Source organism: Ailuropoda melanoleuca, chromosome 4 (genome assembly GCF_002007445.2).
Source record: "Ailuropoda melanoleuca isolate Jingjing chromosome 4, ASM200744v2, whole genome shotgun sequence".
Classification (NCBI taxonomy): domain Eukaryota; kingdom Metazoa; phylum Chordata; class Mammalia; order Carnivora; family Ursidae; genus Ailuropoda; species Ailuropoda melanoleuca.
The window spans coordinates 45,752,632-45,780,444 of NC_048221.1; positions in this window are offsets into that span (position 1 = coordinate 45,752,632).

Consider the following 27,813-nt stretch of genomic DNA (forward strand, 5'->3'; position numbering starts at 1 on the left):
TTGTCCATTTTCTATAATCTACTCATCCTCTGAGACTTAACATTGACCACTTTCCCCTGGTGTCTGATCCCTCTGTAATTGCTCTCCCTCTTCTCCCCAGTAAACTTCTATTTTTCCTTCCTTTGTGCTCTGATAGCAGGTGATTTATACCATCTTCGACACTCCTTTCTTTTTAGTTCTAAAACTGGCACAGATCCAATAATCTGTTACTTCCTAACACCCCCCCCCCAAAATTTAGTGGCTTATGAAAGCAGTGATCATTTACATTGCTCACAAATTTATGATTTGGCTAGGGCCTGTAGAGCAAACCATCTCTCTTCTATATGGCATCAGCTATGTGGGTCAGCTGGGGCTAGAGGATCTAGATGGCTCACTAGCATGGCTGGCATATTGGTGTGGGGCTTCTCTGTAGGGAAGTCTGGACTTCCTTACAGCATGGTGGCTGCGTTCCAAGACAGAGCCTCCAAAGAGAACCAGGTGGCAGTTGTGTTGACTTTTAAAATTTAGCCTGAGGAGTCCTGTGGTGCCAATTCAGCTGGAGTCACAAGTCCACCCTGATTCAAAGGGTGGGAATGTAGATTCCACCTCTTGATAGGAGGAATATGAAAGCCACATTGTAAGATGAGCATGTGGGATGGGAGACTCTGTTGTAGAAATTTCTAAAAAATGAAGTCTGGCATAGCTCTTTACCACTTCAAATCATTTTATTATTAACCAGGGCAATAAATACAAGAAATTGTTGAGTGAGTACTTCTATCACTGTGAGCTCCTTGAGAAAAGGGGCTGTGGTTTATCCATTTTCAAAGGCCCAATGCAGAGCACAGGGGTGGCTGCTCCGGGGAAGACACTGTTTGTTCCCTACTTTGTAGCCTCTGTTTCACCTTTTCTTCCTTACCAACAAAGCCCTCCACTTGTGTAGGAGGCAAGGGGCTCCTGAAACACCTAAGGTGGGCCCAGACCTAAGAATGAATCACCACTGGCTAAAGCATTTATGGCCTTTGTATTCCTCTTTCCTGCCTTATTGGTTTAGGGATGGCCATGGGAATCTAATTCTAAGAGGAGATCTAAGAGAAAGTCTGTTGAGAAGAATTGTGGAAAAGATTTCCCATTTTAGAAAAAGAGGAAGAGACGCTCATGGAGAAATCCCATCTTTCTTCCCACCTTTGGATGTGGCTGTGTGAGGATGTTATGTTTGAAGCTGTGGTAGCCATTTTGAAATCATGACTGTATTTCCATGGGAATCTCAAAAAAGCCAACCAAAATTTCTGGCATTGTTTAACTGCTAGATTAACCAACTTCTGGACCTGCTTCTCTCCAACTTTGTGTTATGTGAGGTAATTAATTCTTATCATTTAAAGCCAATTTTAATTGGCTCTTTCAGCTGTTATTTGCAGCTGAAAGCATCCTCACTGAACAGAGCTCAATTAATGTTCATAGAATTGAATTGAATTCCCCAAACTGATTTGGCCAACTTACTTAGCAGTCTGTGCCATACACAAGAATAAGTGCAAAGGATCATAAATTCTCAGTTCTGTGTATGCTGCTACTCCGAGTTTCTTTGTGAACCCCCGGGATTTCAAAGTTGGATTGCCTGGAAATGTACCCAAACCAGAGCCTGTTGGTCCATGTAAATCTAAGTGGTAACTTTCCTTCGGAAATTTCTTTTTTGGTTTCAACACTTAAAACACAAAAGGCCTCTGGGTGAGCTGGTTTCTTGGCATTCCCAAGTCTTGCAGCTGAGACATAATGACTAACTCCGGGCAATTAGAGAGTGAAGTTGCTACTGAGGGCCCTGAAAAATGGGGAACGCAGCTGGGAGGGGGCAGGTCTTTCTGGCATCCACTAGACATAGCTTTGCCAAAACACCTGTAAGCTTCCCTAGGCTGTTCCAGCACAACCTCCCACTCTTAGGGAAAATTTCCCACATGTTTGTAGCATAATATCTTAACTATGATATTTATTTGACTTTTTAAATTCATCATAGGCAATGATTATTTTTAATAGCACTTTTTAACCCCTGCCCCAAGGGGTTCTAAAAAGCCTCCAGGGCCTTAGCCAGAATAATTTTATGATGGAATAAGGATGGTGATGAGGCAAAGCCCTGTTAGTAGGTGAATTACAGAGCCAGGTAGTTGGGAGTATCAAAGCTTTAGTTTTTGTCAGTCCTTCACCTAATCCTTCCGTTCTTTCTCTGTGCTTCCCTTCGTTGGCCACAAGGGAGGCAAGTGACCCCAGCCAGACCAGTCAGAGGAAACTGCTGTCTTCAGCCAAGGTGACTGGCTCAGGACAAACACATATCCTGGTGGGCAAAACCTGAGTCTCTATGAGATGGATTTGTTGCATGGATTCAGGAAGGGAGGGGCTCCCTATTCTTGTGGCAGTGTGGGCAGCAAGGATGATGGAAACTTGACTCTGCCAGTGATGTAGTTCCCTTCCCATAAAGAGAGTTTGGAATGGAAAGATGGCAAGGCAGAGAAAAGCAGAATTGGGTAGGCCTGAACCACCCCTGTCTTTTGGGTTATGCAAACCAGTAATCCCCACCTCATTGTTCTTTTCAATTCACTTATACCTTAACTTTTTTTTTTTAAATTATTAATATTGTTATACATGCCAAGGGTCCCTGCTAGTAGAAAAGCTGCCCAATGCTTACCTTTCTACTGTTCTAACTAGATCAAGCCATGATGTTATTTTGAGGACCAGATCATTACTATCTGGACAAGAGAGTGTGTGATACAGGACAGATAACATTTGAGAGAGGGGATATAGAAGAAAAGTTTCCCGAGCCATAGAGGCAGTCGGCTTTTTTTTTTTTTTTTTTAAGCTTGAAGGAAGGCTTTGGGGTCATTCAGAGATCTACTCAAGGATACTGGCTACCCTGGGGAGTGACATGGAAAGTGAAAAAGAAGGACAGAAGGACCACAGGTTACTATTTCCTATGACAAAATCTTAGGGGTGGTTGTAGTGGTATTTCTATTAGAGTCAAGAAAAATAAAAATGATTCAAACTGCAGCAGGAACATATTTACTAGACATTTTGAAGACATTCTTATGGGTGTATTACCCAAGGAGTTTTAAAAGTTTCCTTTTGGGGAGACATGTAGGAAAGATGAAGGGATTAGTTGATTTGAATGCAGCCATAATGCAGAAGCAGAGAGGACTCAAGGGTGACCAGTTGTCCCGGTTTGCTGTCACTGAGACAGGTGTCCAGGATGGAGGACCTTTAGTTTTAAAACTGGACAGTTTTGGACAAACTGAGTTGGTCACCATATGTAAGGGATTTTAAGCATCTGATTCATAAGTATATTTATTTAGCATCTACTATGTGCCAAATAATAGTCTCCAGGGACCCACAGTAAATAAAACACAGTCCTTGCCCTAGAAGATCCTTAGAGATATGAAGACAAAGGCAATTGCATTCCCTCCCAAGAAATTCTGTGGCTCTGTAAGTGTTCATAGCAGTTTTACTCGAAACATTTGAGTCTATGGCTAATGTGAAATCCTAAACTAGGAATTGGGATTGCAAGGTTTCCCATACATCTAACCATGCTGACAAATTTCTGTGATTGGCTGCTTAGGCAAAAGTGAAGTTGTTTTGATTAGGAGTTTAGTTTGTTTCCTGTCTGAAATAGACATGGTTGGTGCCCTGTCTGGATCCCATTGACCTCACTTATCCTTTACCTGTTATGAGTGTTGGCTAAAGGCTTATGGCTATGTCCTTCTCTAAAGAATTTCCCATGGCCAGCAGCCGCAACCTCAGTGGAAATGGCTGGGAGGTTATGGTTCCCACAGCCAATGATATGATATAAAAGTCCAGTTCTCCTGTCTTAAGGTGGGACAGTGCTGTGACACCATTTGTACTCCAGAACTTCATATGGGATCAGACTGGGGCTAAACTCCAGCTGCAACCACACCTTCACGCTGCCTCTTTTCTTGTCTCTCTCACTTCCTTAGAGTTGTTTTTTTTTTTTTTTTCTTTTTCTCCTTCCCAAAAGAATCCTCATCTCAGGTTCTGTTTCCAGGGAACCTCACTGAAGATACTGTCTTAGAATAACTTGGATTGTTGAGAGGACAAAATTCAGCAGTCATGCATTTCTACTAACTTGTCCCTAAAAACTCTGAAATCTAAAACTTAGGAGAGGTCAGAATCCAGTTTCTTTCCTATTTCATCTACTCATATGTTGGGTTTTCTCAATAAGGAATAGTTTTACTTCCTTGATCTGTTTATTGAAATATAAAGATTTCAAAATCTAAGCAATAAAATGTACTTAGAGAGGTACACAGCCACCCTCAATGGATTTCATATTTGAAGATAGACAGTGGATCCACTGGCAAGTCCTCGCTCTAGCTTCATTTTTCATCATTGGGTCAGAAAAGTTCTGAGGATTAAGATCAACAATACAAGAGCAATAACAATGAGAACGATAATATTAGTAGCAGTCAGAGGAGAAGGAAGAGTATAGTATAAAACAGTATGAATTTTAGTGTGAGAAGTGTTAGGCTTTCAAATACCTCTAAGTATCACTTTCCCATTAGCAAAACATCAAGATTAATTGTTAAAAATTAACTACCCCATGAGATTCTTGTAAACAATTAAGAAGATAATGCATGTCAAGTGTTAGCATAGACTCTGATCTGCAAGTGCTCAGTAAGGGGCAGCTATTAGAAAAGAATCAAAACCACAACACTAGGAGAGAGGAATCCATGTAGAGGTCCCAGGCAGAATGGTGCTGGAGCCTCTTGCAAGAGCCAGTAGTTACGATTTCAGAAATTCTGTGAGCCTGTTGTTAAACTCAGCCATCTTTGCAATTATCTTTGGAGAGAGTGTTTGTACCATGACAATTGGCAGAGGCTATGAATCAGGGCTCCCCTCTCCTTTAAGAGCCAGCTATTAAGCGTTTACCAGCACAAGAGGCCAGGAATGGGTCAAAGCTGTCACTTCTGGTGATTTTTGTGATCACATTCTGCAGGTGGGTATGCTCTAGGCCCTCTGTCTGCTCTTGCCCTGCCTGTGTCACATTTTCCACTTGCTGTTCTCACCTGTCTTTCTGCAGTCTCACTTCACTACTTCCTCTCAAATCTTCCCCTTCCTTCGAGTCCCAGACCAAGCATCTTCTCCTCCACGAGGTCCTCCCTGACTACTGCTGTCCCCTGGTGCCCTCTTCTTGGACTTTTCCACCTGCCACTTAACATCACTCATTTCTGTGTTAACACTTACGCATCCAGCTGGTTTCTTTGAAAGTTCTTTGAGCTTAGTGAAGGCAGAGGTTTTAGTTTCATCTCATCTCTCTTTCTCTAGAGTGCAGCTCATTTGACAGTAAGGGCATAAAGACCCATGCTTGCGGGTCAGATCATGAAGCTGTGTGTCAGTTTCCTGAATCTTAATCTTAGCCAATCAGTTTCCTCACCTGCAAAATAGGTAGGTGGGATTTGGTGGTTTCTAACTTTCCTTCCAACACCATTCTTCTATCCAATCCTGGCTGAATTGAGCTAATTTTCCTCCACTGGACTGAAATTCAAGACCTTGGAGCTTAGATGTATAGTTACCCAACCTCAATTACCTAATAGGATCAGTTACACAGAGTAATTTTTCAGCCAAGGCTTATTAAGTCCGGCAGGGACGATACCTCCAGGTAGATATTACACATAGGACCAATTATGAGAGGACAGTATCTGAATCATTGAGTAGAGATTTACGTCGGTAAATCCCATACCTAACCCACTTCTGTTTGTATAAATCTGCCGTGAGACTTCAACTGCTTTAAAACAATCTCTTCATGGCCCGCACATGAGTCAGTGTTCCTGGAGGCCTGATGCACGAAATCACGATCAGAACTGGCTGGTGAGTCACATCCTCTGTGAATGATCACTCCTGGGTAAGGAAATACACAGCCTCCCAGCCTACACACTGTTGACTAGCATCTCGTCTATATGGCCAAAGCCCAGGATCGCAGGGACATGGGGCCTAAAAGCCAGAACCAAGATCAGAGGCGTATTGATTAGATGCCAGATCCATGGGACACGTTTTTTTTTTTGTTTTTTCTCTTTCTTTTTGGGTAGAAAAGAGTGGTCTGTACATTGTGGCAGATGTACCATTTTTCTCCCTCCACTTTTTGAGAAGTTTCATTACAATGAGACTCCTGCCATGGAAATGTCAACATTCACCTCCAGTTGTTGCTAAAATTGTGAAAATGAAGTTTTTGCGACCCCAGGACACATCCATTCACCTCGATATTGCCAAGGCCACAAGTGACATTTTCCTTATTCGCCAGCTGGCATCGTGACATCCCCTGGTCAAGGACCATGCTTCCTAGATCTTTAACAACCTCACTCCCTACATCCTTAGTCCTTTCTTTCTAGGACTCTCAAATGCATACTCTGTGCGGAGATTCCAGTACATTCTCATTCTCCTTTCTTCCTGCATTCCCACCTCCCACCTGCCTCTTCCCACTTCCCCTTTCTCCTTTTCTTTCCTCCTCCACCTGCTGGTAGCTGACCCTGCTGATAAAAATTAGATACTACCCAGGCCTCCAGGACTTAGGTCTTCTGCTGTTATCCCCTAGCTGAAGTTCTCTGTCTTACTTACACATCCAAAGCCTTTGGAGAACTCAGCTCAAGGTCTAACCCAATCACGATCATTCCCATCTTTGTTTACTCATTTCTCTAATGTTTGTTTCTTGGTGTTAGCCCTTGCTGGTTGTTTGCCACCCAGTGAGGGAAGAGATGAAGTTTCTGTTCTTACAGAGCTTACCCTGTAGTGAGGGAGAGAGAAAGGATCAAACAAAAAGCAGGCAAGAAAATGTCAGATCTCAGTGGTGGTCCCAGAATCTCCACGTTGAAGGGGCTCAGGGGAGGAAATTTGGTGGTAAAATTGTTCAGAAGACATGGATATTTCCTTCATCAGATTTTGCCTGGTAAGATTTAATATGAAAATTTGATAAGATGTTGTCAGGACCTGGGAGGAGGGAGGAGGGGGGAGTTGTTTAATGGGGACAGAGTTTCAGGTTTACAAGATGAATAGAATTCTGGAGATGGATGGTGGTGATGGTTGCACAACGATGTGAAAGTCTTAATGCCACTTAAGGGTAGACTTACAAGTGGGTAAGATGAATTTTATGTTATGCGAATTTTACCATAATTAAAGATAATACTGAGAAAAACAAAGAAGTGGATAAGTTTGTTAAACTTTTTAAAAAAGATTTTATTTATTTATTCATGAGACACAGAGAGAGAGAGAGAGAAAGAAAGAGAGGCAGAGGCAGAGGGAGAGCACATGGGGAACCCAATGCAGGACTTGATCCCAGGACCCTAGGATCATGACCTGAATCAAAGGCAGATGCTTAACTGATTGAGCCACCCAGGCACCCAAGTTTGTTAAACTTTACACATAAGGTGAGAAAGTATCAGTGGTCTGTATGCATGACTATTATTGTGGGACCTGCCTCATCAGTATCACTTATCAAAGACTGGCGTGGACCATGAGGAAATAAAGCAGGGACAACGGTTAAAGAGCAGCTGACCATTGGTGGTCATGGAAACCTCCCTGAATTGATGATGATAAACTGAGAGCTATCAGACATATGCTGCTTTGGAAGCAGAGCTGCCCACAAAATGGAACAGCAAGTGCAAAGGCCCCAGTGCAAGAGCTTGGAATGTTCCAGAAACAGAAAGACTGTGGCTAAAGCATGGTGGAGGAGGGGCAGCTTGGTAGGAGATGCGGCTAGAGAGGTGATCGGTCTACTGGAATACAGCTGCGCTTTTCTTTCCATGTTGTCTGTGGCTTCATTGCTGCTACTAGGACAGAGCTGAGTAGTTGAGACAGAGAATGTATGGCCCGCAAACCCCAAAATATGTACAACATAGCACTTTACAGAAAAATTTGCTGACTTCTGCTTTAGAGGCTTAAAAGCAGGGAAGTGGAAGTTTGGAGAGATCACTTTGGCACCTGGTGGGGCACAGGGGGCTGGCCGTCCAGCTTTCTCTCATGTTGGTCTGAGTATTCAGCTAGACCAAGGGCAGGCACTCTAGTTTGCTCCCTGGGCAGAGCTGACCTGAGAAAGCTGGGGCAAACAGAGACTAAGGGACTTGTTTAAGGTCCTCGAGCATTAAGTGGTGGAGCAAAGCTTGGAATCCCTGTCCAACTGACTTCGCAGCCCATGTGTTTCTCTTTCCCCAGCTGCCTTTGGCGGGAGGAGCGGGAAATGCCCCTGTACTCTAACTGTGGTACAGAACTAGTAAATCAGAGAAATGCTGGTGAAATAAAGCATGCATAAAAGGGAGCTATTTTAAAGTACCACTTTTGGTAAAAAATGACTAGGACTAGAGGTGACCTCAAAGACTTATTGTCCCATCCCCCAATCTCTGGGAAAAGTAACATGTACACCCACAAAATAGGTGATGATGAGTGGTGCTTGATTAATTTGGAACTATGCATGGAAGTCTTCATTTGTCTTCTTTAAGGCAGCGGGAGATTGTATCAAATAACTTACATAACCCAAAGAACTGTTTTCAAATAGCCTGCCTGCCACATGTGACACCCCCAATATTCAAACGCTTCCCAGGAGATTACCAACGTGAAGAATGAAAAGGGAAGCTGGATATGTAAACCAAGAGGGAGATTTTGCCTAGGCCCAATCTCACAGGTAACATTCAGAATGGGATTTTCCAAAAAGTGAGTTTGGGCTAGCTACTGCGGGAATCTTGAATCACAAAATAATGCCATTGTGAGCTGTAAACAGTTTTAATTTATACAGGTGACATTTAAAATGCTAATCAGACCTTAAGATAATTGCTGGAAGTTAGGAAGCCTCTGTTGGGAATTCTTCCCGTTTCCATGGAAATGATTCAAGACACAACCATATTCGTGAAGGTGTTTCTGGTCTAGCTGACTTGGCCAAGGCCTTTGAGTGACTACCTCTCACTTTTGGTAATTGAAATCTATCAGCTCAAATCTGTAATCAGAGAATGAGAACTTATCCCAACAAGGGATGATTTCAATATAGCTCGTGTGGTTTGGTCAGTTTGCAAATGGGGATGCATCAATACTAAGAAAATAAGCTCTTTCACCAAGGGTGATTTTGCGTGTTAATTGCAGGCCTCTTTAAAAAAAAATCGCATAGAAGTTTTTTTCTCCCTGTTGGCAATTTATTTCACAATTTTTCAGGTATTATGCTTAATAATCAATAAAAGTTTGAGGGCCTGCTCTAGGCCCCCAGGACATGGTGATGGACAAGGTCCATATAAGCTCTATGGAGCAGGGACCTTGTCCTTATATGGTGAGAGAGAAATTAACACACACACCTGATAAATATGGACATAAGGTAACAGCAGATGTCTGATGAGTATTACAACCTAAATAAAGCAGGGAATGGGACAGAATGATGTGTGAGCAAGAGGAGGGGTAGAAGTTTCCTTAAGTTAGTAAAGGGAGCCATCCTGGAGGAAGTTGCATTTGGGCTGGGACCTGGCTGATCTCCATCCAGGGGAGCTCCCTTCAGCTGAAGATGAGGGGCTGGAGTGTTCCAGGCACAGGGAACAGCAGGTGCTTCTACTCAGAGCTGGGGATAGAGGGCAGAATAGGACTCAAAAGCTTCCATACATTCTTCTTCAGACCTGTTTAAAGATGGTAATATATGCTCTTGTCTCAAACACTTTTGGAAAATTTGGGTTGCTCTTTTTGTCAAGGGCCTTACACCTAGAGCATTTTTCCTGCAGTAGGGAGATTAGTCTTGCCATTGATGTTGTCTTTCCATTCTCAGTCTTCCTCTTTTGCTTTGCTGTTTTCCAGACTTTGGAATCAGAATCCTAGGTTCAAACCACACCTCTGAGACTGAATAAGCTTTGTGACCATAGGCAAGTAACTTAACCTCTCTGAGCTTTCATCGTCTCGTTTTTAAAATAAAGACAATGATAGTACTTGCCTCATAGGGTTGTTGTGATATAATGAATTGTGTTATAATGAACATAAAGGTGTTAACCTAGGACTTGGCGTCTAATACTTGCTTGATGAATATTAATAGTTGACACATTTACTTAATACCTCACAATTTTCAAAATGCTTTAACATTCTTAAAATGCCCATGAAACCCAGTGAAATAACCTGAGGCTGAGAATCAACATCAGAACAAGGGCAGATGGGAGTGGAGAGAAGCTATACTCATTTTGGAGGCCCCAGAGGCCTGGAGGGGCCCTGACTGCACTGCAATTCCCATGTGCAGATATTTAGCTCTGGACAAGGAACTTGGACTCATTTTCAATCCTGGGCTGGACCCTGGCAGCTCTGGCACCTGTGGAAACCCATCCTTAGTAGGGGCAGTGAGTGATCTGTGCAGGAACAGACTTGGAGCGGTGACCAGCTCTCCTCGTTCACCTGGGACTGAGGCGGTTCCTGGGATGTAGGCCTTCAGTGCTAAGCCTGGGACAGCCACGGGCCGCATGGGATGGTTGGTCAGCCCAGACTCCTCAGGAGGCCACTGAAGACCTAGAGGCAAAAAAAAAAAAAAAAAAAAAAAAAAAAAAAAAAAAAAAAAAAAATTTTTCGGNGTGCTAAGCCTGGGACAGCCACGGGCCGCATGGGATGGTTGGTCAGCCCAGACTCCTCAGGAGGCCACTGAAGACCTAGAGGCAAAAAAAAAAAAAAAAAAAAAAAAAAAGAAAAAAAAAAGAAAAAAAATTGTTCAGGGATGCTTGGTCACCTTTTCTCTCTTTGGATAAAGGTGCTGTTTCTAATGCTATTTTGGCTCAAACACTAGGAGTGCCCAGTGCTTGAAAAGAAGGACATAGGTTGACAGAATAAGAACTTCCAGACTGGGGGGTAAATCAGAGTGTAAGAGGGCAGTGGGTCACCCAATGTAGGGGCCACTAGCCACATGCGGTCATTATTTGGAATGGAATAAGCTGGAGGTATAAAGTGCATGCTGGATTTCTAAGACTAAGTACTAGACAGAAAAGAATGTAAAATACCTCATTAATAACTTTTGTATTGATTATATATCAAAATGATAATATTTTGGATATACTGGTTAAATAAAATATGTAACTAGATTTCTGAAAAAGGCAGCAGCATAGGAAGGACTCTTTTCCTTACCTGCACCCCAAAAGTCACTGGGAGCCACATGCACTGTGGGGAACCAAGGGACGGGGGAAAACAGTACCCAGGAAAGCTGCTCCTACAGATTCTCTGTGAGGCCTTGGTGAGGCCATCAGGTGCTGCCTTGCAGGCCCTGGCTCTTCAGAGGGGCCCGGGGACCAGTTGCAGAGGATCACCTGGGAGCCATCAGAAATGCAGCTACTCCTGCCCCCCAGGAGACCTGCTCAGCCAATCAGTAACTGAACAAAGTCCCCAGGTGAATCACGTGCACGGCAAAATTTGAGACCCTCTGCTCCAGGGTTACACCAGTGGTTCTTAAGCTTTGGTGTGTATCAGAATGCCCTGTGGGGACCGCGCAAGACTCTGAGGCCCTTTCCTGCGTCAGCCAGCAGAGTTCTGGGTGTGCTTTCGTAGCGCTCTGGGTAATTCTGATAAACGCCACAGTCGACAGACCCCGGGCTTCAGTGATTAGCTAATTGCAGCAGGTGAAGGCGGCAGCTTCTCACGTTTGAAGTGTCCCTGCAGTGGGGCAGGAGCAAGGCTGGGGCTCAGCCGTAGGTTTGTCCACTGGTGTTCTGAGCCGCTTGGTTACAAGTTAGTTACCTGCAGTGGCAAAGAGGCCACCGTGGTATGAGCCAGGACTCAGATACCTGTCCTACCTCAAGCGTCAAGTCTCTGTGTGTTCACCCTCCTGCAAGGTAAGCTTGCACTCTGGGTGGGAGTTATGTGGAAGTGGGGTGGTTTGGAAATGAAATGGCCTAGTGTTGGGGCACCTGGGTGGCTCAGTTGATTAAGTGTCCGGCTCTTGATTTTAGCTCCGGTCATGATCTCAGGGTCATGAGATCAAGCCCTGCATTGGGCTCCACTCGGAGCGTTGAGCTGGTTTGAGATTGTCTCTCTCCCTTTGCCCCTCCCCACTCCTGCTTGCTATCTCTAATAATAATATTAATAATAATAATAATAATAAAGGAATGGCCTGGTGTTGCCCTATTTCCTTCACCCCCACACTGAGTTCTAGCCTAATGGGCCACAGGGCTGCATCTAAGACTCCTCCATTATTGAGTGAACGCTCTGGGGGTTGGGGTGGGAGGTCACAGCTAAGTAAAGTGTTACATGCAACACCATAGCAGGGATTGGCACTGGTGGAACCCAGGGTAATGGGGAGTGTGGAATACGAAGACGTAAACAAGGTGCCAAGGTTAAAGTCATTTCACATACAGTTTGCCCTGGAGCTGTGCCAAACGGCTGTGTTACCGCAGCTCTGGGCCCACCTCTGGTTTTTGCTGTAGCTCTGATGCGCAGTTTCGTGCGCTCAGATTGCCACTGGCCTTAGCCTCAGAGTTGGCTTTCTGCCTGAGACGTTCTCCAGCACAGGGTCTGTTCCTATCTGGGAGTTTTGGGGAGCAGGCCCCCAAGGGATAGCTCTACACCAGTTAGAGCAGAGCCCTTGGATAAATGCTGTGGACTGTGGTCCTTTGGGTCATTTCTGGAAGGTGCTTCTCATTTCTCTAGTCCTGGGGTGACTTCAGCTCCCATTGCCCGGAGCTGCCTCAGTAGTGCACTTTACATTAGCGTCTTTTCCTGCCTCCCTATCCTCACCCCCTCACTCCTGCTTCCCTGCTTCATCTTCCAAATAAACTACTTGTCAACCAAATCCTTGTCTCAAGTTCTGCATGTGCAGAACCTAAATCAAGAACGAGCATATTTTGATTTTTTTTGTCTCTTCCTCCAACCCTTCACATCCCTGAATCTTCCCTGACCATTCTGTTTGGAACAAGAACCATGGCTTCTTCCCTTCACTAACAAGATTTCTAAGCCCTTGTGTGGTGTAGTCTATTGCCTGCCATTTTGTTCATGTTCTGACCTGTGCTGTAAGACAGGCCCGTGTGTCACCCAGTTACAGCTCAGCTGTCTGCTATATTGTGGAAAATGCTGACTCGTGGAAGTGTTGCAAAGAGAAGGTGCCAGGCTGACCTCCCCCTACTTCTTGTGCAGCTGACCCTGACCTTAATGAACGTCCCTTGGATTGATGATGGGCTGGGATGCAGTCCCACGACCTTCCTTCTTTTTCCTTCATTCTGCGGTCAGACCTGCATTCAGTGTGGCAGCTCCCCCGGTCTTCTCCAGCTGCCTCCCTGTTTTCTCCTGCAGGGCACTTCCCCTAATAAGATCCTCGCAGGTGTAATCCAATCTTGCTGTCTGCTTTCCAGACGACTTGGACTAGCTCACGGAGAATTCTGTCCCCATGATCCTTCTTCTTTCTTCCTGTATTCTTTGCCTGCTTTATTTTTTCTTTCTTTCTTTCTTTTTTGTAAGCAAAATAAATTCTTATTTCACTTGTTTCTGTTGCTGTTTTCTGTTACTTCTTCACTCTTTTCCACCCTCCCTCTTAATGTCTTCCCTTCTCCTTGACTAATGGGGTGCCTGCTATCTGTGTTCTGTTTTAAATAAATGTAGGGTTGGTGTGGGGGGGTCGAATCTCAGAGGCAGGGTTCCTCTCAAAGGTCCAGCTTTGTGCTTTTGGAGCACTGCCTCTTAGAGTGTTGAGTGTGTGCATTTGTGTTGAAATGCAACAATGAAATGGGAAGTTCTGGGTCTCTCTCTTTTGGTTTTGATGCACAGGGAACTAATATATTTGAAATACCAGCTAAGAGGGGCGCCTGGGTGGCTCAGTTGGTTAAGCGTCTGCCTTCAGCTCAGGTCATGATCCTAGAGTCCCAGGATTGAGCCCTGCATCGGGGCTCTGTCCTCACCCTCTCTCACTCTCTCTCAAATAGATAAGATCTTAAAAAAAAAAAAACCAGCTAAGGGCCAAGCACTGCCCTGGTTCAGGTGGTTCACCCCCCACTCCCCACATTATTTTAGGTTTAATCATCGGAGTCACCATGCGAAGTAGGAGGTATTATTCTATAGACAAGAAAAGTGAGTCTTAACAACCTTCTCTCCCTTGCCCGACACCATGAATCACAATTGTGTCTTAGCTAGGGAGCACGGAGTGCTTGATGTCGTTGTCTTTTTTAATTTGTCCTAGGACTCCTGAGACCTACGGTGAGCATATTGTTCCAGGGTATAAATGTGGACACTGTGGCCAGGGGTGGCAGAGACTCTGACACATCGGAGATCAGGGCCGAATAGGTGCAGCAGAAAGAGCCATGTCGGGTGCCTGGGTGGCACGGTGCATTAAGCATCTGGCTCTGGGTTTCAGGTCAGTTCATGATCTGGGGGTCGTGAGATCGAGCCCTGTGTCAGGCTCCAGGCTCACTGTGGAGTCTGCTTGAGTTTCTCTCCCTCTCCTTGTTTTCTCTCTCTCTAAAATAAATAAGGAAATCTTAAAAAAGAAAAAGAACTGGTGTGTGAGCACACCCTGCAGTTTCAGTTGTGATCCTGCCTGGATTTCAGATACGAAAGCCCTGAGGTGAGTTGAAAGATGCACGTTTCCTCCAGCTAAAGCAAGGCTGTATGTGTGTCTGGTTGATCAGAGCCAATTCTCTGTTCTTCTCTGCACACTGGGGTTTTAAAAATGCATGATGAACCATCGTGTCCAGCACTGATGTGTTTGTTATTCAGTTTCATGGGATCCTTCTGATGCCTGCTCTGTTGTGAGAAGCTGTTTCCAAAGGGACCATGTCAGAACTGAGGCAATACCCAGAAAGAGGGCATTGTGTTGATTTTTTAAATCTGCTGTAAGCATCCCTGTTTGTACAGATTTGGTTCTAATGACCCCGTCCTCACTTGCACATGCCTCCTGAGCCTGGGTCAGACATGACAGTGGGAAGGTAGCAGAAGGGAGATTCTTGTTGCGGGCTTCAGCCTGTCTTAGTGTGGCCATGTTGGCAGGTGGAATCCTGGCTGGTTCTTTCATTCAGGGGCCCCCTAGGTCAGACACTCAGGATTTCCTATTGAAACCCGTCCAAGCAAGAAGCAGAAGAAAGAGCTACAGGTGAGGTGGGAGGTTCCCGGGCATTGAGCATGCATGGGAGTCTGTGGGGATGTGTGTGTTCTGGGAGTGTGGGTAGATGGGAAAATGGTGAACCCTGAATTCCAGCTATCTTTGGTTAGGTGAGGTGTAGGGCTGCACTTTTGAGAGACCAAGATCTGTTTTAGTGAAGATAAATTCTCAAGTTGCCTTAAGACATTATTGTTAACCATCCAGCTGTCCAATCACCTGTTCTTTTATTTATTCCTTTCTTCATTCAGATATTTAATAAGGAGCCACTATATGCCAGCACTGGCCTGTGTGCTGGGGATATGAGAATGAACCAAATGGACATAACCTTGTCTTAGGGGCCATACGCTCCGGCAGATTTATGGGTTTGTGAACACTGCTTAGTTCCATTCAAGAAATACAGATTATGGGTGAACATATCTTAAAATTTAAAATACTGAAAAAAAAGTTGAAGTGTATATACCATTTTGATTCAGCACCTTTCTTCCCTTTTCTCCCAACTCCGGGTGTAGGATGTCCCATCTCCAGCCACAGTAACTGGTCTAAAGGGAAGGTCTGTGGCCCCAGCTGAATCAATCGGAATTCTTCCTCAGGATTTTTCCTACTGAATTCAGGAGTAAGGAGACTCTTTTCTCTCTGGTCTTGGAGCTGTAAGAATGACCACATAGTTAAGTCCCTTGACATGCACAGATTAATTCTGAGAGACCAATGCTGACAGAGGGAGAGGGATATGAAAGAGAGTGCAGAGGGGATGGGGGAGGAAGAGAGGGAGAGGTCGTGTGGATAAGGATAGGAGAGAGAGGGAGAGGGAACTGGTTGGGGGGGGTGGGGAGGGTAGGGACAGTCAGATGGAAGGCGGGGGAGAGCGGGAGGAATAGAAGGATAGAGAGGGAGGGAGGGAGAGACTGAGCAGGAGGAGGATAGGAAAAGGGAAGAGGACACACACACAAGGGTGTGCCTTGGGGGGAAGCTCACACAAACACACCACCTGATGGGCAGAAACAGAGAGAGAGGGACAGAAAGGTGCTGGGGATTCAGGATTGAAAGTGCCATTCTCAGGGACTCAGAAGTGAGCAGAGCAGGCAGATAGGTACCCACGGGTTGGGATGTATCGTGGTGAGTACCCTGAGAAGGGCATGTACTGGCGTGGGTGTCCTGCATGGACTGTGTAGGGAGGGTTAGAAAAGCCTTTGGAAAGAGAGCTGGGTCTGGAGGGGGAGCAGGAATTTGTCACAGTTCTCCAAATAAAGCACAGTGTATCCAAAAGTGTGCAGGTCAGGATGCCTGGGGCATTCCTGTCAAGGTCACAAGTGCGGACTGGCTTTTGCACACAGTGCGATGTCGGAGAGCAGCTGGGAGAGGCTGGATGGGGTGGGGTAGGGATGGGGGTGCAGCTTAAGCAGTGTAGACGTATACAGGGGGCCCTGGCCAGCAGAGTAGATGATAATCCTTGTGCAGACACAAGGGCCTGAAGGAAGAGCTGCTGGGGCCCACAGATGGCCGCTGTCCACCTTTCCCCTTTCCCTAGTGATAGCCGAGGGCCATGCTTCCAAACCCACAGTGTTCCCTGAGGGGATCACCTCTCCCACAACCGCTGAAAAAGAGGAGAGGCAAACCTCTCCCCCTGCCTGCAAGCCTCCCATTCAAGCTCATTTCCTGTCATTGTCTGGCCAATGCAATGGTTTTCTAGATTGCTTTGCTTTTAATTTTTTTTTTTTTTTAAGTTCGGGGAGTAACTCCCGGTTCCTGAAGTATGCAGGACAGATTGTTTGTCTAATTGATTCCACTCGCCCAGAGACACTTGAGATAATTACAGTGGGAAATTCCAAATTCTGAAAAAACCTCGATGCTGGGAGGGTTATTTTGTCAAGTTCTCCGTGGGCCTTTGTGTCCCGTGGAAGTAACAGCACTTGATGCACCTGCTGGGTGATTCCAAGGCTCAAAAGCCAGAACTTTCTCAGTGTTTCAAGGCAAGAGAGACAGACGCTGTAGCATGCTTTCCAAAATTCAGTGTAGGGAGCATATAACACATTCAGTAATGTAAGGTAATTTCAAGCTTAACATTTCCCTTCTATGTTGCTGAGTTTCCAACGTATTAATGCTGCCTACGTCTTGGAGAGAGGCTGCAGATTGGAATAATGAAGGACTTTAAAATATCATTTTTATTCTATCTTTTTGTCCTTTAGTGAAGGTTATGTATATACAAGAAAGGGCACAGATCATTGAACACAGGTTAATGCATTTTTCACTAGTTGGTTCATCTGTGTAACCAACTCCCAGATCAAGAAACTGAACATTGTGGGACACCACTCCACCTTGCGTCCCCACCTCCTCCTGTTTTTCCTGCTGGGGTAGTTGTGTCCTGTCTCTGGCCCCACAGATGAGTCTTGCTCAATGATCTGCTTGCAGACTTGTCCATGGTGAGTGTAGTTTCAGTTCATTTATGTTTTCCACTATCTGGTATCACATCTGATGAGTGGACTGTAATGTATCTGAACCCTAGTGAGTAACCACTGGCTTGTTTTTGCCAATTCCAGAGGGCTGCTCTGAGCATTCTTTTTGTAGAAGATGTGCTTTTGTACATTTAATCTCCCCATCACTAGATTAAGGTTCTCCAGAGAAACAGAATCAAAAGGGTATGTACTTTTTCTTATTTTAAGGACGTGGTTCATGTGATTTTAGAGGCTGACAAGTCCAGTATCCGCAGGGTAGGCCAGCAGGCTGGATACCCCGTGAAAAGTTGTGGTTTGGATCTAAAGTGCTTTGATGGCAGTCTTCTTCCTCTGGGAAAATCAGTCTTTGTCCTTTTAGGGCCCTCAACTAATGGGAAAGAGCTCTCCACGTGGTGAAAGGCAAACATGCTTTAACTCAAAGATTTAAATGTTAATCTCGTCCAAAAATACCTTCACAGAAACGTCCAGAATAATGTTTGACCAAATATCTGAGCACTGTGGCCCATCAAGTTGATACATAAACCTTAATATGACAGTCACTTACTGAACATCTATGTGACCTGCTGTGCTGATGGAAGGGTGGGTAAAAGGTGGTGGGGTACCTTGAACTACAGTGTACTATTGGCAAGTTGAGGTATAGTGAAGCCAAAAGACAGGGAGATGATTGTCATTGAAAAGATAGTCATTGACAGCTCCCAAGAGGAGGGGGTGTGTCAGGCCGCAAGAGAAGGGGGGCACAGAGGGAAGTAGAGTCAGGGGCATAGGGAAAAGATAAGACTACGGCAAGAGTCTTTATTGTGGTTTCTGAGAGAAGGATCAGGAAAGGCAGGGCAGGCCGATTGAGGATTGGCTAATCTGAATCATTTCAGGGGGCTCTGGGGCATAGGCCTGTCTCTAGTCTCCTGGTACCTGACCCGGGGTCTATCAGGGCAGGTGGCTAGTGGTCTGGAGAGTCCTGTGAAAGGGGTCAGGGGGAGTAGGGGCTCTGGATTTGTTTGTATGTGAAAATACACCTTGGGGTGAGTTGTTCATTATCTCTAGGAACTGGCTAGCTCTGGGAGGGGGAGCCCCTCAAGGGTCAGCAAGGCCCCAGCTGTCAAAGCATCCAAATACAGAAAATGAAAGACCTGATTAATACCAAGGGCAGGTGGGGAAAGACAATAAAGAGGCAGAGTGGCAAGTTAGAAACCACTCTGGAATAGGGCTCAGGGGACTTGGACCGCTTCGTTAATGAGACATTCTGATCACATCTTGGCTACAGTGATTGTTACTTTACTAATGAAGAAACCAAGGCTCGGAGAAGTTCATCAGGTCACTGGTTGTGACAAGCAGCGCTGAGGCTGGAATGCAGGTTTCTCTGTCTTGCTATTCTTTACCTTTATGCTTTTTTTCCTCCCAGGATTGTTCAAAACCTATTATGCCTGCCTTTCTCACCTCTAAGAGTTATTAGAAGATAATGAGTTTATATAAGTGAACATGCTTTGTATCCAGTGAAGAGCTAGACAGAAGGTAACATTTTGGAGGTTATATTACAGGAATGCTACTATGATTCAACCTTGAAATATATAAATTGAATTTATAGAATCTTAGAACCAAGGGAGGTGTTTGGAGATCATTTGGGCCCTGTCTGTTCTCAAACGGTGAAGTCCGAAACTACTTATTTTCTCCTGGACGGTGGCCAGACTCTCCCTTGGTAGCTTCGTATCTTATCGTTGTGATGAGAAAAAGATCAAGGGATATTTATTTTACGAGGACCTTGCTTAGTAAGTTACTTCTTCAGCGTACCCATAACTCCCTGGTGATCTGAACGTTATCAACGGGAGCTTCTGGACCTACCTAAGTGACCCGAAAGGCATGGCTGGAGATCTGGCTAAACAGGTGTTACAGTTTATCCAGTCTGGTGTGGTTAGTAACAGTCTCAAAACCTTCCTTTGCCAGAGGAAGTGGTAGAAAGAGCCCTCAGCCGCAGGCAGTGCCCCGGAGTTCTAGCACTCCTCAGTTACATACTAGCTGGTTTGATCTCAGGTGGCAACTTGATCGTTGTGACCACCGCTTTTTCCAAAGAGTTGTGCTGGATGATGTTTCAAGCCCCTTTCAGCAAGGACAGGGTACACTGTATCATTTAAGATTTGGATGGCTAATGTCATTTTGATAGAGGGGCAAAGTACTAATAAGTAACCTGGAAGCTGGTTGTCTTTGATGTCCGATAGTTAATAAAATAGAGAAAGATTTACATGCAGAGCTGAATTCATCTTTCACTCTCATGCCAGCTATCTGCTGACTCCACTTCCTTGGTTAGCCCTGGGTTACTATAAATTAAACTTAACTGCTTTTTCCCGGGAATGACGCTCTGTAAATCAGCCCTGGAAGAGAGTGGCTCTGTCAAGAGGGCTTTTCATGGGATACTCTAACCATTGGAAAGACAGCATATTATCTGGCAACTGCTTCTGAATATTAGTTTATGTCTTGGCAGTTGTTTTCTTAATAATCCAAAGCTGTCAAGGAAGCATAACTCACATGGCTTGGACACTTGGCTGCCTTCTCTGCCTGGTAGGGGTTTATTAATCATGTCCTCTTCCCTCGAACCTTCCTTTCTGTATGTGGCAGAATTAAATTAACTGACCTATTTCCAAATAATTAGATCATTAACCCCCCCTTCCTTTTAATAAAATCAGGAGACAATTTTATCTAAAATTAAACTGTATATTAGTGCCTGTTTTAGTAATGTCATCCATATGGCTCTCCAATATGGGCTGGTCCAGCATCAGTGAATTGATGGTAATTCTCAACACTGGTACTTAATCAGACATGCCCCTACACTCACAAATAATCAAAATTTTTTTTTTTTTGGTTTTAATTACCTAGTTAAATGCAGGAGCCATCTCAAACCTTGAATATCCACTTTGTGGGGAAAAAAAATGACACTTCTGTGCCGTCGGTAGCTGACTTGCTGAGCTGGGGGAGTTAACGGAGTTCAAACCTTTGTCTCATTAAAACTAAAGTTGGTGCTGAAATTTCCATCCAGTATCCGTGCTAAAAGAACTAGGACTCCTACACTCCTCCAGAACCTTCCTAAGTTTACGTACGCGTAGGAAAGAAAGGTAAAGTGATCTCAGTTGGCCTTTTCAACCCACAAAGAGTCAGCAAATAATTGCAGTGGCCTGTGAATGAACAGCGGCAATGGGGTCATTTTAATGGGATTGAGACGCCCCTACAATAATGGTGACAGACTTAATCACTTCTCCATGGGGAAAATGTCCAAGATTAGACAGTTCATTACAGAAATGGGGACGTGGTGAGAGAGGCCTCTCAGCCCAGAAAATGGAGTGCTGTTGATTACATTCATGCTGCTTCCAAGGAATAGCTTTTCCTCAGGATGCCTCAGCCCAGCTGAGGGCCCATTGTGCCAAGAAATCTGGACCAAAGGGTTTAGTTAGGAGGCCTTTGCTGAGTAGCCAGGATGCTGGGCTTTTCAACCCACCAAGAATGCCTCTGGCTGAGAAGTGAGGTGGCCAGCACTCAATCGATGTGTAGACACTAGATAGGAGTTAATCACCTTTTCACAACTTCGCACATTTGTGATAGGGAGTTTGAGCTGTTGAGGTAATTTTGAATAGAGGGACACAGTATGTTCTGCCTGGGGGAGGACATAGCTTGTCAGCATAAGTTTGAGTTTGGCATAATTTGGGTTTTGAGGGTGTGGCTGACATAGTGTGTGCCACACACACACACACACACACACACACACTTGGCACTAAGTTCTACGCACAGGACCCACGTGGCTACCTACTCACACCTGTGCCTTTGCCTGAGGGACTTTTTGTTGTTGAGTCTGGTGTGTGTGTGTGTGTGTGTGTGTGTGTGTGTGTGTGTGTGTCAGGTGCGGCATGGTGAGCTGGCAATGCTGGAGGGATATCCCAGAGCAGTCTTCAAACTAAAGGCAGGTGGAGAGCTGGTGAGTAAGAACTACAGGTCCCCTGCTTCTTGGCTGGGAAGTGTGAGGCATGTTTCACCCTGTCTCCCAGAGCTCTCCAAGGAACCTGAGCTCCCTGTGCCCACAGTGACAACTTGCTTCAAACACAGCTTTAATTGGTATTGTTCCTTGTCCCCACCTCATGTGTGCACCCCATGACAGTGCTTCCCAAATAAACTGATTCATTTGAATCCTTGCCTCAGGTGTGCTTCTGGGGAAACTCAACCTGATTTAAGGGGTGAGCTTGCCACTAAACAAGATAGGTTACTTATTACTGGGACATCATGGGGCTTTTCCCACCCACCACTCTGCTATCTCAGAGGATGATTACTCACCATGGCGCAGAACATTCTGGTTTGTCTCATGGGGATAGCTGAGGGCAGAGAGAGTCTCAGACTCCTGGCAGAGTGTAAAGAGAAATGACAATGGATTTAGTCAGGCTCATGCTGGGTTATGCTGTAATAACAAGCTAACCACATCGCAGCTGAATGCTAGCTAGAGGGTTGTCCTTGGTGATTATTTTGTAAGGTGACTCCAGAATTTGGCCTGTTTCCATCTGGGGGAGGCTGAGATCCCTGGCAATGTGAGGGAAAGAGGTGAAAGGAGCAGCAGGCTGTGTTCTCCATCGAGCAAGGGTGTAAGCTCTCAGGAGGGTAGGATGGGATGAGCAAATCTAGTGAGAAGCATAAAATAGTTCCACTACTGGTGGCAAGTCTATCTGCAGGCAAGATTTGTGCCAAACATACGTGCAAAAAACAAAATAGACCTCAAGTTACTTACCAGAATAAATTTCTAGTTTGATTTCTAAGATGTCAGATGTTCACACTGTTAGTTTGCCCCAACACAAAAACTATTACTGGAAGCCTAGTGCAGCTCACGAGTTGAAAAATCCAATTGGCCCTTTGCACTGCAGAAGGTCAAACCAGTCACTTTTCAATTTGCATCTTGTAATTTGAGAAGACAAATGGTGGTAAGACCACCTTGTTATTTTGCAACTGGCAAGGTTGGTGGAATGGGGGCTCACATAAACCCTGGAGCTTTAAGGTAAACCGGGCAGATGTTTATACGGTTGTTGATCCTAGAATCTTGTATCGGCGAACACAAGATACAAAATAGAGTTTCAAGCATATAGCCATAGGGAAATCGAGGACTTGTTTTTTTCAAATGATTCAGTCCTGGACAGGGAGTAACATGCGAGCGTGGGATTTTGAGTAAGAAAACCAGGGTTTGAGCTTCCGTGTGATCCCACGTCAGCTGAGCCTCTGTGAACTTCTCTGCCTTCTCAACTTGAGTTTCCTCCTGTCCCAATTTGGGATGATAATAGTACCTGGGTCCAAGATTTGATGTGAGGGTGAAATGGCTTCACAAGACAAAGTCCTTGGGGTGGTGTCTGACGTGCCCCAAATCTCACAGCTGAAAGTGGCAGAGCCAGGACTGGAGCTGGGGTGTTCCGTTCTGAGGCATGCACACATGGCCAGCGGCACTAGAATGCAATGTCCTGTGTGTATACATACTGTTCCAGGTCCCGTTCTTGATTTCATTAATTGGTCAGCATCGAGGGAAAGTGAGAAGAATCTGTTTAAACCGAGTATAGCTGGGAAAAGAGATGGTGTTCGTCCTATTCAGACACTGTCTATGGAGTGCAAAGGATTTAATAAATAACAGTGTGCCCATCCTGATAATTAAAGCTTGTGAAAAATAATGACTTGGCCCAGAGGTATCATTACCTAGAATACCAGCCTAGTGTCTGTTTCAAAACAGTGATAATTTTTATGTCCTGCCATAAATGATCACTTAAGCAGCTTGAAATAAAAACAGGGCACAGTGCCCCCTGTGCTTGCGGATTTTGTGCTAAAAAGCTGAACTTGCTCTTGAAGAGAAATGCTCATCTGTGATGAAAATGCCTGTGGACTGTCTCCATGTTTTAATAAATAGTGGACTGCAAATGATGGTGTTGAGTGGAGTAGGAGGGAGCACAGGAGGTTTCCGTGCGAAAAGAGAAGGGAAAAGGGCACACGGGGTCTGGGATGGCTTTGGAAACCATCTGGGAGATTCTTCCATGTTAAACTGTGTCCCCTAAAAAGGTAAGTTGAAGTCTTAAGTCCTGGTACCTGTGAATGTGACTTTATTTGGAAAAAGGGTCTTTATAGATGTAATAGAGATGTAAATTGAGGTCACACTGGAATAGAGTGGGCCTTGGTCTAATATCCTTAGTGTTCATAAAGAGATGGCCATGTGGAAGTGAAAGAGGCAGAGATGGGAGTCGTGCAGCAGCAAGCCAAGGAAGGCCAGGGACTAATGAGGCGAGGAAGGGAGGAAGCTTGGGAGAGGCAAGGAAGAATTCTACCCTCCAGGTCTTGGAGGGAGAATGGCCCTGCCAACCTTTTTTTCAGACTTGCAGTCTTTATAACTGGGAGAGAATACATTTCTGTTGATTTAAGTCAACCGCTTTGTGCTACTTTGTTACGGCAACTTCGGGAAACTAGTACAGATCTGCTGTACAGACTCACAGAAGGGAGTATGGGGGGGAGGGATGGAATCATCAGGTAACTGTGCTCATCCATGTTTTCATTTCATTGGTAATTAAGAGCAAAGCTTAGGAATAGACCAATTTTTGAATTTCTGCTCTTCTTTTATATTGGGTGACTTTTAATAATAATCATAACCTCTAACATTTATTGATGAATTGATGATATCCTAGGCCTTGTGCCTTGAGCTAAATATGTCATATCTCCATTTCATAGGCCAGGACACTGAGTCACAAAGAGTCAGTCAATTGTCTGAAGTGGTTTTTTAAATTGAAGTATATTTGATACATAACATTGTATGAAGTGAAGGTTGACATCTTAATCTGATACACTTGTATTTTGTAATAATATTGCCATTATAGCAATAATTAGCACTCTATTCCATTACATAAGTGGTTAGAATAATTGAGTTTTAGGCTCTTAGCAAATCGGCTTAAAATTAGCTTTGTAGTCTATTTTGACCATACTGTGCATCTGATCTCTAGAACTTATTTGCTACTGGTTGCAGGTTAGTTTTTTTATTTATATATTTGTATATTTATTTGAGAGAGTGAGTGAGAACAAGGGAGCAGGGGAAGGGGCAGCAGGAGAGGGAGAGAGAGAGAATCCCAAGTAGATTCCATGCTGAGCATGGAGCATGCTGTGGGGCTCGATCTCAGGACCTTGAGGTCCCGACCTGAGCTGAAATCAATAGTCAGATGCTCAACTGACTGAGCCACCCACATGCTCTTCAAGTTAGTATTCTTAAACAATGTCTCTTCTATCCTTCCTACCCTCCAGCCCTGGGCAATCACCATTTTACTTTCTTTTTACAAATGTGCCTTTTTTAGAATCCACATATAAGTGATATCATTCAGTACTTGTCTTTATCTGTCTGACTTATTTCATTTAGCATGATACTCTCGAGGGGAACCCCTGTGTTTGCAAATGGCAGGATGCCCTTCCTTCTCTAGTTAAAAGGTTAGCAAGTGGTTGTGGAACTAGTGTCTAGTATTGGTCTCCAGAGATTCATGTATTAAACCACTATGCAACACTTGAGACTCAGTTTTCGCAAGTGTTCAATGGGTAGCATCAAAATACCTGTCACAGAATTTTTCTGAGGATTCCATTGAAAGGAATTTAGGCAGCATATATAGAAAATGAAACTCAGTTGCTCTTTAGGACTCCTCATCATTAAATAGTTGTAGACATACAGGAAGCTAAAAAAAAGAATGGTACAGTAAGGACCTGTGTACCCTTCCTTCACTCTGCTTTCCCTAATGGTAACACCTGTAACTGCGGTACATTGAAACCCAGCAAAGTGACATTGTATAATCTTTGTTCAGATGTCACCAGTTTTTAAATGCTTGCTGTCTGTCTATGCATGTCCGTCTCTGTCTGTCTGTCTCTGGTCTTATGCCATTTTATCCTATGTCTAGATTTATGTAATCACTAGTACAGTGAAGATACAGGACTCTATCCTCACTGCATAGGAACTCCCTTGGGCTATACTTTCATATTGCATCCTCACCACCCCCTCAATCCCTAAGCCTAGGCTACTACTAATCTCTCCATCTCTATAATTTTGTCATTTTAAGAATGTTATGTAAATGGAACCATACTGCATATAAACTTTTGAGATTGGCTTTTGTCACTCAGCAGAATGCCAAATATTTTTTTGAGCTTTTCTGTATACCAGGTGCCATTCCAGAAACTGGGCAGAAAGTGTCAGCCCCTCACTTTTTTTTTTAAAAGTTTTTATTTAAATTCCAGTTAGTTTACATACAGTATAATATTCATTTCAAGTGTACAATACAGTGATTCCACACTTCCACATATCACCTGGTGCTCATCACGTCACGTGCCCTCCTTCATCCCCATCACCTACTTTACCCATCCCCTCACTCACCTCCCTTCCGGTAACCATCAGTTACGTTATAGTTAAGAGTCTGTTCAACCTGTCACTTTAGGTCGAGCTGGTCAACTTGCTGGTTTGCTCTGTTACTGGTGGGAAAATGTCCCCAAGTTTCAAAAGATCAAGAGGCCATTTTTTTCTGGTAGTAAAATTTGCCTCTTGTCATATTGGCTTGCGTTTCCAGCCCATTCTTCCTCAAGCCAAACATTTTCAGTACTGTGATTAAGGAGTATGTGGAGAGGCTGTCTGGGGAAAAATCTGCCATGACAATATTTCACTCTGGATAGCTCCATAAATACCCAATTACCCCTTATTGATATGGTAGCGTCGAAGCCGTAATTGAGACTGTCTGCAGGTTGCCTGCTTTGGTGTCCCCTCCTACCCCATCACAGCTGCATAGTTTGGTGCATTTATATGCAAAGGTTAATTCCCTATGATTTAATCTATAACAGGAAAGTGGGAAAAATCTGGAATGTAAGTTGAAATGTTAACTGTTTGCAGTGTACTGAGATAACTTTTCAGTCTATGAAAGTACAAGGCAGAGAGTAGAACAGCTTGTTTTACGACAGTACTAAGATCCTAATAAACTGGTTTCTATTCTCTCCAGTGTGACGAAGAAGCCGTGTGTCATGAACAAGTCAATTCCTTTGGACCTCTTCTGTGAGCAAGACGGGCTCTGGATTATTTGACCTTAAAGGTCTTTTAGGGACGGAAAAAACAATCCTGTTTCTGAGCTTTGTGATCCTAGTTTATACAGCCATGACATCTTGGAACACCAAGAGTAAGACTGTTTTAAAAGGACCACTGGAAGGCTTGATGATGCCATTCATGACCCATCCCTCAAATCCATGGGCATTATGACCCGCCTACCCTGTTTTACTGTGGTTGCCTGGAAGGGGTGTCCCCACTGCTGTCTTTCAAAAGCTGACCTCCCTGTGAATGCTTTAGGGTCCAGCCCCTCTTCACCTTGAACTTTTTTTTTTTTTAAAGATTTTATTTATTTATTTGACAGAGATAGAGACAGCCAGGGAGAGAGGGAACACAAGCAGGGGGAGTGGGAGAGAAAGAAGCAGGCTCACAGCAGAGGAGCCTGATGTGGAGCTCGATCCCACAACGCCAGGATCACGCCCTGAGCCGAAGGCAGACACTCAACCGCTGTGCCGCCCAGGCGCCCCTCACCTTGAACTTTTGTCTCCTGTATCACTTTCTCTCTTCACTGGCTTGCTGACTGCAGCATATGAATGAACTCTGGCTGTCACTCCTCTTCATTTTTTTTAATAATAATTTTTTATTATGTTATGTTAGTCACCATACAGTATATCCTTAGTTTTTGATGTAGTGTTCCATGACTCTTCACTGGCTTGCTGACTGCAGCATATGAATGAACTCTGGCTGTCACTCCTCTTCATTTTTTTTAATAATAATTTTTTATTATGTTATGTTAGTCACCATACAGTATATCCTTACAGAGTCCATAGTCTGTCATGGTTCATTCCCCCTTCTGTTTACCCCCCCTTCATTCTTCCCTTCCTTCTCCTACTGATCTTTCTGCTGTTTCTTATGTTCTATAAATGAGTGAAACCATATGATAATTGTCTTTCTCTGCTTGACTTAGCATTATCTCCTCCAGTCCCGTCCATTTTGTTGCAAATGTCGGGTAATCATTCTTTCTGATGGCTGAGTAATATTCCATTGTATATATGGACCACATCTCCTTAATCCAGTCATCTGGTGAAGGGCATCTCGGCTCCTTCCACAATTTAGCTATTGTGGACAATGCTGCTGTGAACATTGGGGTGCATATGGCCCTTCTCTTCACTACGTCTGTATCTTTGGGGTAAATACCCAGTAGTGCAATGGCTGGGTCATAGGGTAGCTCAATTTTTAACTTTTTAAGGGACCTCCACACTGTTTTCCAAAGTGGCTGTACCAAC